Below are 12,116 nucleotides of genomic sequence, written 5' to 3' on the forward strand. Positions count from 1 at the left end.
CGGAACTTTTCTTGAAACAGAGTCTATATCCCTTCTGTACTTGCAGATCATAGTGTTTATAACAGCATGCAATGTCATCAGCTGCATAAGGCAAGCAGGATACTGCCATAAGTTAAAACAAATGTGGATTTGTGAGACAGCAACATGATATTAACCACAAAGCATTACTGCAGCCACATCTGAAATATGCAGTTCTGTTCGGGCACAAGTTCATAGAAAATATTCTGGTGTCAGAAAAGGTACAAAGAACAATTCAGAACATGGTTGTGTAAAATCCAGCAGCCAAAGGTTTCTCAATACTTTATTGTATCACATTAACAATGCACCCACAGGTGTGGTAGGTATAACTAACATTGGCATGTAATAGTAGCAATGAATACAGCTCGCTCACCAGATCTTTATCCACGCTCTGTACAGAGCCCAGACAAAGGCCCTGCCACGGCCTTATAATTGAACAAGTAAAACAGGAAACCTGAACATTGGCATGTATCCGAAACATGTAGTCTATGTATTGCCCATTAACCACAATTGATCTTCATTGCTCGTTGTCCTTGTGTTGTCTTGTACCGCACTGGGTTTCTAAGAACCAGAATTCTCACAGCTACTGATTGTTGAGTTGCACCCACTTCACATATCAGTTTTTTAAAAAAAAAAAAATAAAAAACTAAATAATGGGCATAAAGAATCTAAAGACACAATTGGATGAGCTGATAATCATCAATCGAGAGTTCGTTTTAATGTTCGTTGTGATTATCAGTCTATGTAAAGAGGCCGGCAATAACCGGATGAACGAGCAAGATGCTAAGTCGGTAGGTAATTGGATTTGGATTGTTTATTCCAGAAAACAATGATTTTTATTGTTAGCACAACATTCTGTGTAAACAGGTGATGTGCAGCCAAAAACAGGACATTCTCTGGGTACAAACATCATATTAAGATTATTCAGTTTCCATTTTGTTTTTCAGACTTTTATAAACAGACCAGTAAATGATTGCCAATTGATTTGTACATAAGAGATTGGTGATCGTTTAATGGTCTTAACGAAGGACCAACCACTAGGATTTTCATATATAAACTAAAGACAGTGCTATACTGGTGCTATCATGCTCATTTTAAACATATCTTTAGTTGTGATATCTGAACTATAGTTTTCGAAATATAGGCAAGTATAGTTTGTGAAATTCACCATTACGTGATTGATAGGTGCTGCAGAATATCTAATATGTGGGTTGGGTTTTGATAGTTATTTCCGCCCCAAGTAAATCCTGGTGGTTGGTCCTCTTTAAATCAGTCAACCAGTAAATGTGCTGTTCATTTTAAGGAAAGAGTAAAAGGATTACATTCATTTAGATTTCAGACATGAAAAGTGGCACATGATTAACTTGTACTGTACAAGAATATAAATGACCAGTAAACAAATGATTATGAAAAACTGTGCCATTTAACACCACCTCAAAAGATAAGGAGTCTGGAGGAAAAAAAGGTTAGTCTTCAGAGGTGATAAGTTCTTTAAAATGGAAATGTATGCCTTGGAATAGCTAAAAAACTGGTCAGAATGGGAATAGAGATGAGTGGACCCGAACTTTAAAGGTACCGTCACACATAACGAGATCGCTAGCGAGATCGCTGCTGAGTCACGGTTTCTGTGACGCAGTAGCGATCCCGTTAGCGATCTCGTTGTGTGACATCTACCAGCGATCAGGCCCCTGCTGTGAGATCGCTAGTCGTTGCAGAATGGTCCAGGTCATTTTCTTCAAAGGTGATGTTTTGCTGGGCAGGACACATTGCTGTGTTTGACACTGTGTGACAGGGTCACAGTGACTGCTGAGATCGTTATACAGGTCGCTACTGCGACCTGTATCATTCCTGCATCGTTGGTAAGGTCTGACTGTGTGACATCTCACCAGCGACCTCCCAGCGACTTACCAGCGATCCCTATCAGGTCGCATCATTTTCGGGATCGCTGGTAAGTCGTTGTGTGTGACTGGGCCTTTAAGTTCGGCGTTCATACTGAACATAAACTTTACAAAAAAAATCAGTGTTGAGTGTGGGTGCTTTGCGTATGCAAATCACTTGATCGAGCATTGCTGTGCTCGGGTAAGCTTGCTCAGCCCAGTGCGAGTCACTTGCAGTGTTTGAATGGCTCACAGTGGGGGTAAAATCAGCCTTATCAGACGTAGTGTGCACAACAAAATAAAGAAAACCCCACGACCTCCCTGCAATTTTTCTGTTTATGGCTGACTGCATGTGGCTGGAGAACCTAACTGCAATCAGTGACTTCCACTAAAGTTCAGGTCCAGGACAGAACTTTATCAAAAGTCCGGCTGAACCCGCAGAACCCGAACTTCCACGGGTCCACTCATCTTTAAATTGGAACCATTAATGGTTTAAAAAATTGGCTGAAATGATTACTTATAATGAAATAAAATTAATCCTTATATAAAAACATTCTTGTTAAGGATATAAATTCAGTCTGATCAGAAAATCAAATGAAAAGAAAGATCCAAACAAATTGATACAAGTTTTAAAAGCAGATGTTTAAATTAAAAATTATAGGAAACAATTTTTTCAAATGGTTGTCCAACCACCTTTGTCCCTGCCCATGTGATGCGTTCTCAACCATGGGAAGGCGATTCTGTATGTTATCAGGACAGTTGCAGATTGTTGACTTGGCAATAGTTCTAATGGGTGCTTTACACGCTTCGACATCACTAGCGATTGCTAGCGATGTCGAGCGCGATAGAACCCGCCCCCGTCGTACATGCGACAATTGGTGATCGTTGCTGTAGCGAACATTATCGCTACGGCAGCATCACATGCACATACCTGTGCAGCAACGTTGCTGTGACTGCCGAACAATCCCTCCTTCAAGGGGGAGGTGCGTTCGGCGTCATAGCGACGTCACTGCGGCGTCACTAAGCGGCTGGCCAATAGCAGAGGAGGGACAGAGATGAGCGGCCAGAACATGCCGCCCACCTCCTTCCTTCTATTCCGGTGGACGCAGGTAGGAGATGGTCGTCATTCCTGCGGTGTCACACGTAACGATGTGTGACACCGCAGGAACGACGAACAACATCGTACCTGCAGCAACAATGATATTAAGGAAATGAATGATGTGTCAACGAGCAACGCTTTTTCACGTTTTTGCGCTCGTTTATCGTCGCTCATTGATGTTACACGCTGCGATGTCGCTAACGGCGCCGGATGTGCGTCACTAACGATGTGACCCCAACGATATATCGTTAGCGATGTCGCAGTGTGTAAAGCACCCTTTAGCCTCTCTACAATTAATGCAAAAGAGCAACTCATCGGACAACCTCTTTAAAATGAAGGTGTATTAATAAAATGTGAAATTTATTATTCATATGATTTATACATTCGCGTGATACATAGTTTCTTTTTGTTTTTCAATAAAAGATGTTTATTGGTAGTTGCTTACATTTACTACTAAGAATTTAGTCCTGTAAATTACATTGTATTCTTTCGTAGACCATAATGCGGGCTTTACACGAGACGACTGATCGTGCGATGCATCGTCGGGATCACGGCTTTCATGACGCCCATCCGGCATCGTACACGACGTCATCTCGTGTAACACCTCCTAGCGACGTAGTATCGCTCACAAATCGTGAGTCGTGTACTCGTCGCTAGGTTTCATAAAATTGTTTAATTAAAATGGCGGCGGTTGTTCATCGTTTCCGTGGCATCACACGTTGCTCCGTGTGACACCACGGGAACGATGACCAGCATCTTACCTGCCTCCCACGGCACCCGACGGCTATGTGGAAGGAAGGAGGTGGGCGGGATGTTTACGTCCCGCTCATCTCCGCCCCTCCGCTTCTATTGGCCGGCTGCCGTGTGACGTCGCTGTGACGCCGAATGTCCCTCCCACTCCAGGAAGTGGACGTTCGTCGCCCACAGCGAGGTCGTCCGGAAGGTAAGTGCGTGTGACGGGGGTTAAACGAGTTTGTGCGCCACGGGCAACTAATTGCCCATGACGCAAAAATGACGGGGGCGGGTACGATCTATCGTGCTATCGCACAATCGGTCGTCTCGTGTAAAGCAGGCTTTACTGCTGTATATTTACTTGTAACATATCATAGTTACATAGGTTGAAAAAGATCATCTGTAACTATATATGTCTGCATAGTATGTTTCTCACATTTTAAACACAAATATGTCTTCTTCCCTGTGATAAATATCTGATGAACAAGAAAATTTAATTTCTCTTTACAACATTTCCCACATTCTTAACAGGAAAACTGCTTTTCACTTGTGTGTTTTTTTCTGATGGCTAACAAGAATTGATTTGGTAGTAAAACACTTTCCACATTCTGAACATGAATATGGCTTCTCACCTGTGTGAGTTCTCTGATGTTTATCAAGAGTTGATTTGACTGTAAAACGTTTCCCACATTCTGAACATGAAAATCGCTTCTCCCCTGTGTGTATTTTTTGATGTTTAATAAGATGTGTTTGCTCTGTAAAACGTTTCCCACATTCTGAACAGAAATATGGTTTCTCCCCTGTGTGAGTTCTCTGATGTATAACAAGACGTTCTTTCACTGTAAAACACTTCCCACATTCTAAACATGAAAATGGCTTCTCCCCTGTGTGAATTCTCATATGGTTAATGAGAGTTGATTTCTCCGTTAAACATTTCCCACATTCGCGACATGAAAATGGTTGCTCACCTGTGTGTATTCTCTGATGTTTAATAAGCTGTTTTTTCAATATAAAACATTCCCCACATTCTTGACATGAAAATGGGGTCTCCCCTGTGTGAATTCTCTGATGTTTATCAAGAAGTTCCTTCACTTTAAAACATTTCCCACATTCTGAACATGAATATGGCTTCTCATCTGTGTGAATTCTCAGATGTTTAAGAAGATTTGATTTTTCTGTAAAACATTTTCCACATTCAGGACATGAAAATAGATTGTCTGTGGTGTTAGTTTTGTGAAATAGCTTCTCACCGGTGTGACTTCTCAGGTGGTTAATAAGAGTTGATTTTACTCTAAAACATTTCCCACATTCGGAACATGAAAACGGCTTCTCCCCTGTGTGAATTCTCTGATGTTTAACAAGATTTGATTTGTCTATAAAACATTTTCCACATACTGAACATGAAAATGGTTGCTCACCTGTGTGAATTCTTTCATGTGTAATAACATGTGCTTTTCGTGTAAAAAATTTCCCACATTTTGAACATGAATATGGCCTCTTTCTTGTGTGAGCTCTTTGATGTTCACCATCCAATCTGTTATTTTTGTTTTGCTTAACACTCCATGATGAATCCGAAGATAGGAGATATTGAAAAGGATCAGATGAAAATTCTTTACTGCCAAGAACTGGATCTGTATCTGGGATACTGTCATGCTCTTCATATGCAGCCGCTGTGATAGTTTGATCATGTGCTGTAAAATCTGAAAATAACAGAAGGGCGTGAAATCTGCTGGTACAGTCATCTGCCAAGAGTAAAAGTGAATATATGACATTTCAATAAAACAGCCTTTAAATTATATTAGTAACTAATATTTATACATTTTATAACATTTCTATACAAACTGAAGTAAAATTCAATTATCAACTGATAACTTGATGACAAAAGAAAATCTAAAAGCAGGGACTCAGGTTATGATGTTATGGATCCAGGTTTTTGTAATTTACATTTTCAACATTTGCTGTTGAAGATAAATACTTTGGAGTTCCATGATTTAAATGTGCCAGTCTCTAATGTCTTGTGAAACATGAATCATAAGAAATATTTTGTTTTAGTGCAATATTTACTTCAGACTTCATACAGTCAACCTACAAAGAAATCCTCAAAACTGTCCTCCACATTGACTTTACATATAAAAAATAAACAAACAACTAACAAGAATGAAGAAAGTTTTTATATAACAATAAACAACACTTAAAACCAGATGAAGTTGCAAGTGAAAGTAAAACACTTAAAAATATACAGTAGAAAGCTGGTCTGAGTCTAGCACTATGAAGGAGGTATATATAGTTAGGTCCAGAAATATTAGGAGACTGACTGAATCTTCGTGATTTTACCTCTGCATGCCACTAATTTTTATTTAAAATGACACAATGAGATGCAATTAACGTGTAGACTTTCAGGTTTAATTAAAGGGGATGAACAAATTATCCTGTGAAACACTTAGGAATTTCAGCCATTTTTCTACAAAGGTTCCTCATTTGAGAGGCTCAAATGTAATTGGACAAATTTATTTTACCATGAATAAAATGTAAATTTTGAATTTTATTGTACAGAATCCTTTGCAGGCAATGACTGCATGAAGTCACAAAGCTATCAATGTCACTAAACACTGGGTTTCCTCCTTGGAGAGGCTTTGCTAGTCCTTTACTGCAGCCGATTTCTGTTGTGGGTCTTTCTGCCTTGTTTTAGCTTATGTATATGCAAAGCATGCTCGATGGGGTTGAGCTCTGGTCAACAAACTTAACCATTGCAGGATATTCTACTTCTTTGCCTGAAAATACTTCTGGGTTGCCTTCACAGTATGTATTGGATCCATGTCCATCTGTACCGTGAAGCACGGTCCAATCAACCTTGCTGCATTTGGTTGAATCTGAGTAGAAAGTATCACCTTACACAGTTAAGAATTCATCCGTCAACTTGTGTCTTCAGTCACATCAATAAACACTAGTGACCCAGGGCCATTGGAAGCCATGCATGCCCATGTCATCACACTGCGTCCACCATGTTTTACAAAGGATGTGCTTTGCTTTGGATCATGAGCCATTTTAAGCCTTTTCCATACTTTCTTCTTCCCATCATTCTGGTACGGGTTCATCTTAGTTTTATTTGTCAAAAGAATGCTGGGCAGCTTTTTTAATTTTTTTTTTTGGCAAATGTTAATCTGGACTTCCTATTTTTCAGGTTGATTAATGGTTTGCACCTCGTGATGAACCCTCAGTTCCCAAGCTCAGCCTTGCGCTTTTTTTTTTGCAGAACATATCAAACTATTGATTTGGCCACTCCTAACATAAATTTCTGCTATCTCTCTGATAGATTTTTTTTTTTCCAGCCTAATGATGATCTGTTTCTCTTCTATTGAGATTGACCATATGTTCTAGGTTGAGAGCAACAGCTTCAAAATACCACACCTGGAATCAGCTCCAGACCTTTTACCTGCTTAATTGATGATGGAGTAACCTATGCAGACCATTAAAGAGCTTTTTGAGATAATTGTCCAATTACTTTTGGTCCCTTGAAAAAGATGCAGTTACATATTAAAGAGCTGTAATTCCTAAACCCTTACTCAAAATATGATGGAATACCCTCAAATTAAAGCTGAGAGTCTGCAGTTTAAGGCCATTTTGACTATATAACACACACATCTTTATACCGTATTTTTCGTTTTATAAGACGCACTGGATTAAGACACACCCCAAATTTAGAGAAAAAAAAGGAAAAAAAACCCAAGAAGTCCGTTTCATAATCCAGTGGTGTCTTACTGGAGAAGGGCGGCAGCGGTGGTCACAGGAGGCAGGGATAGTGCTGAAGTAGGCGATGCTGCGGGTAGTGCAGAGGGGGGCCCAGATACTCACTGCAGTGTTGCTCTGTCCTGGAGCTGCGGGCTCTGCTCTTTGGTGGGGCAACAGGCTCTTCTCCATCCTGGAGCACCGGGCACTGCTCTGCGCTAGGGCTTCAGAGAAATGGAGACTGGAGTCGGCACCTGCACTAATGAGAGCTTGAGCTGAGATCTCCATCTGTGCATGCGCCGACTCTGGGCGCCATTATTTGAAGTACTCCCCACTGTAGCCCGCACAGATGCCCACTGTCAGCGGCCGTACAGATGCCCGCCGCCGCTGGCCGCACAGATGCCCGCTGCTGGCCACACAGATGCCCATTGCTGCAGGCCGCACAGATGCCCACCGCCACCGCAGGGTGCATAGATCCCCGCCGCAGGCCACACAGATCCCCACCGCACAGAGCCCCGCAGCTCCAGCACAGAGCAGGGCACACCATTGCTCCTACTTCCTTTGACCCCTCTCGACCACCCCCCGGTATATTCGGATCTTAAGACGCACCCCTCACTTTACTCCCAAAGTTTTGGGAGGAAAAGTGCGTCTTATAATCCAAAAAATACAGTGTGTAATATATCTATCTATCTAGCTCTATATCTCTCTCTCTCTTTATATATATATATATATATATATATATATATATATATATATATATATATATATATATCTATATATATATATAGATATATATATATATATATATATATATAGATATATATATATCTATATATATATATATATATATATCTCCACATACAGTACAGACCAAAAGTTTGGAGACACCTCATTCAAAGAGTTTTCTTTATTTTCATGACTTTGAAAATTGTAGATTCACATTGAAGACATCAAAACTATGACTTAAAACATATGGAATTAAATACTTAACAAAAAAGTGTGAAACAACTGAAAATATGTCTTATATTCTAGGTTTTTCAAGGTAGCCACCTTTTGCTTTGATTACTGCTTTCCACACACTTGGCATTCTGTTGATGAGCTTCAAAAGGTACCGGAAATGGTTCTCACTTCACAGGTGTGCCCTGTCAGGTTTAATAAGTGGGATTTCTTGCCTTATAAATGGGGTTGGGACCATCCGTTGTGTTGTGCAGAAGTCTGGTGGATACACAGCTGATAGTCCTACTGAAAAGACTGTTAGAATTTGTATTATGGCAAGAAAAAAGCAGCTAAGTAAAGAAAAACGAGTGGCCATCATTACTTTAAGAAATGAAGGTCAGTCAGTCCGAAAATTTGGAAAAACTTTGAAAGTGTCCCCAAATGCAGTGGCAAAAACCATCAAACGCTACAAAGAAACTGGCTCACATGAGGACCGCCCCAGGAAAGGAAGACGAAGAGTCACCTCTGCTGCGGAGGATAAGTTTATCCGAGTCACCAGCCTTAGAAATCGCAGGTTAACAGCAGCTCAGATTAGAGACCAGGTCAATGCCACACAGAGTTCTAGCACCAGACACATCTCTAGAACAACTGTTAAGAGGAGACTTTGTGCAGCAGGCCTTCATGGTACAATAGCTGCTAGGAAACCACTGCTAAGGACAGGCGACAAGCAGAAGAGACTTATTTGGGCTCAAGAACACAAAAAATGGACATTAGACCAGTGGAAATCTGTGCTTTTGTCTGATGAGTCCAAAATTTTAGATCTTTGGATCCAACCACCGTGTCTTTGTGCGACGCAGAAAAGGTGAATGGATGGACTCTACATGCCTGGTTCCCACCGTGAAGCATGGAAGAGGAGGTGTGATGGTGTCGGGGTGCTTTGCTGGTGACACTGTTGGGGATTTATTCAAAATTGAAGGCATACTGAACCAGCATGGCTACCACAGCATCTTGCAGCGGCATGCTATTCCATCCAGTTTGCATTTAGTTAGACCATCATTTATTTTTCTACAGGACAATGACCCCAAACACACCTCCAGGCTGTGTAAGGGCTATTTGATTAAGAAGGAGAGTGATGGGGTGCTACGCCAGATGACCTGGCCTCCTCTGTCCCCAGACCTGAACCCAATCGAGATGGTTTGGGGTGAGCTGGACCGCAGAGTGAAGGCAAAAGGGCCAACAAGTGCTAAGCATCTCTGGGAACTCCTTCAAGACTGTTGGAAGATAATTTCCGGTGACTAACTCTTGACGCTCATCAAGAGAATGCCAAGAGTGTGCAAAGCAGTTAACAAAGCAAAAGGTGGCTCCTTTGAAGAACCTAGAATATAAGACATATTTTCAGTTGTTTCACACTTTTTTGTTAAGTATTTCATTCCACATGTGTTAATTCATAGTTTTGATGCCTTCAATGTGAATCTACAATTTTCAGAGTCATGAAAATAAAGAAAACTCTTTGAATGAGAAGGTGTGTCCAAACTTTTGGTCTGTACTAACGGGAAGTTGGATGCTCTGAAGGGCCCAACTCGAGTATAATGGAAGTCAATCAAGACTAGAGTATTTTTCACAGGAAAATTTCTGTGAAAATGCTCGAGTCCCGCATTGATTTCCATTATACTCAGGAATTTGAGTCGCGCCCATCCGAGAATCCAACTGCTTGTTACAACTACCAGAGCATGGTTGTGCTTGCTCATCACTCATTGGACGGCATGGTGGCTCAGTGGTTAACACTGCAGTCTTGCAGCGCTGTGGTCCTGGGTTCAAATCCCACTAAGGACACCATCTGCAAGGAGTTTGTATGTTCTCCCCATGTTTGCGTGGGTTTCCTCTGGGTACACCGGTTTCCTCCCACACGCCAAAGACATACAGATAGAGACTTTAGATTGTGAGCCCCAATGGGAACAGTGTTCCTGATGTATGTAAAGCGCTGCGGAATATGTTAGCTATACAAAAAAAAATAAAGAAAAGCTTTATAAAGACTAGTAAACATGAGCAACCGATGCATTACAAGCCGAAGGACAGCATTTTCAATAAAATGGCGCTAGAGATAGTGGTATGCGCAGATGCCGACTCTGGCACCATTTTAATGCAGTGACTGAAATACTTCAAGTGTATACTGCACACGCACTGGCCATAATTATAAATCGTGGTGACAGAGGGAATCTATTTACATACAGGCCATGAAACCACACAGGGAGGAATAATAAAGGAAGACCCGACCCACATAGTCCCGCCCCGATGCACACACCAATCAACTGATGCATTGATTTCTGGAACTTTGATAAAACGTTTTACTGCGATGAAACATACAATATGGAAAGTGACGGTATGATTTAATTTACCATCCTGGCGCCAGTATGACACGGCCTTTACATTATATGTGCAAATCCTGGTGGTTGGTTCCCTTAAAGGCTTGGTTCACATGTATCTTGTGCTTTATGCTGAGCACTTAGAACAGAGTTTCCATCTATATCTCTGAAACTAATGAGACAGAACCCCTGATGGATTTACTCACTTGAAGTCACGGGTGTGAAGGGATGAATAGGAGCAGGGGAGCTTAAACTGGACCTCAGGCTAGGGGAACCCCTGCTGACCTTGATTCCAAAGATACATGTGAAGGTGATGATCTTTGCTCTGCCTTCCTTACCTTAGGTCCTGAGCAACCCTGGTTTAGTGTCCCCCCTCCCGCCACCAAGGAGAGGGCCAGGAGAGGAGTCATTAATCCCACACAAACAGACGGGAAAAAAACAAACTCATAGAAATCACTCAAAGAGGTATAGACAATATGTGATCAGGAGGAAACTAAAGGAAGAGAGGAAATAATAAGACAACAAAAGTATTTCCACAACACACCAAACAGCTCACAAAAGTATACCAGCAACTAGATGATAACACACAAGGACCGAGATCGCATAAAACTATCAGCAGCATGGGAGAACAGGCTCCACCATCTTTAAAAGGGCAGAGGCGACTGGTATAGGTCTCCTACATCATGTGATTCAAGCAGTAATCCACAGGATAGCAGGAATTAACTCCTGCAAGTCCGATCACCAACAAACGTACAGCTGGTCGACACCCGAGCCTGTCTGTGCAACTCAAAACCAGCATTATGTGGAGTGTCCGACTCTGAAAAGCGTCAGACGTAGTCCTTACATTCTGCGCGTTTTGAGCTAGACACAGTGTGACACTTTAATGATGCAGACAGAGTTACTATGGACTCTGTCTGACCTCTCTTCAGCCATTTCCATCATTTCAGTATAGCCCAAAACTTTCGTCAATCAAAAGATGGACAGAGCGAATTATAGGCCAGACAGAGTCCAAAATGACTCCATCTGCCTCATTTTAGTGAATCCTCTGGACGTTTTGTGTGAATCACATATTTCTGAGATTTACATGGAAATCCCGATGTAACTGCTCAGTGTAGAGGTGCAGGATAAATTTAAACCGAGTCTTGTAATCTTTGGGAGGCGGAATGAACAAAATAACAGCAGTTCAAGAATTGCTTTTATTTTTTTACACTGTTCACCGCGCAGTACAAGTATTATTCTTCAGGTCATTTTGTTTAGAGATACAAGACTTATACTGTTTTTTGTTGTTTTTTTTAGATTTTGATGCTATTTCATGGAAAAGTTTTTTTGTTTTTTTTTACAAACTCCCCATATTTTGAGAGCTAT

At 41.2% G+C, this 12,116-nt stretch overlaps 1 protein-coding gene and 1 pseudogene across 1 annotated transcript in view; both read right to left on the bottom strand.

The window, feature by feature from the left end:
• Positions 1 to 12,116, bottom strand: part of LOC142312857 (uncharacterized) — a 531,686-nt gene that overhangs the window by 216,508 nt on the left and 303,062 nt on the right. The gene's annotated exons all lie outside the window — the stretch shown is intronic.
• LOC142312009 (uncharacterized) overlaps positions 329 to 12,116 on the bottom strand; it is a 195,986-nt pseudogene continuing 184,198 nt past the window's right edge.

This window comes from Anomaloglossus baeobatrachus, chromosome 5, assembly GCF_048569485.1.
Source record: "Anomaloglossus baeobatrachus isolate aAnoBae1 chromosome 5, aAnoBae1.hap1, whole genome shotgun sequence".
NCBI lineage: Eukaryota > Metazoa > Chordata > Amphibia > Anura > Aromobatidae > Anomaloglossus > Anomaloglossus baeobatrachus.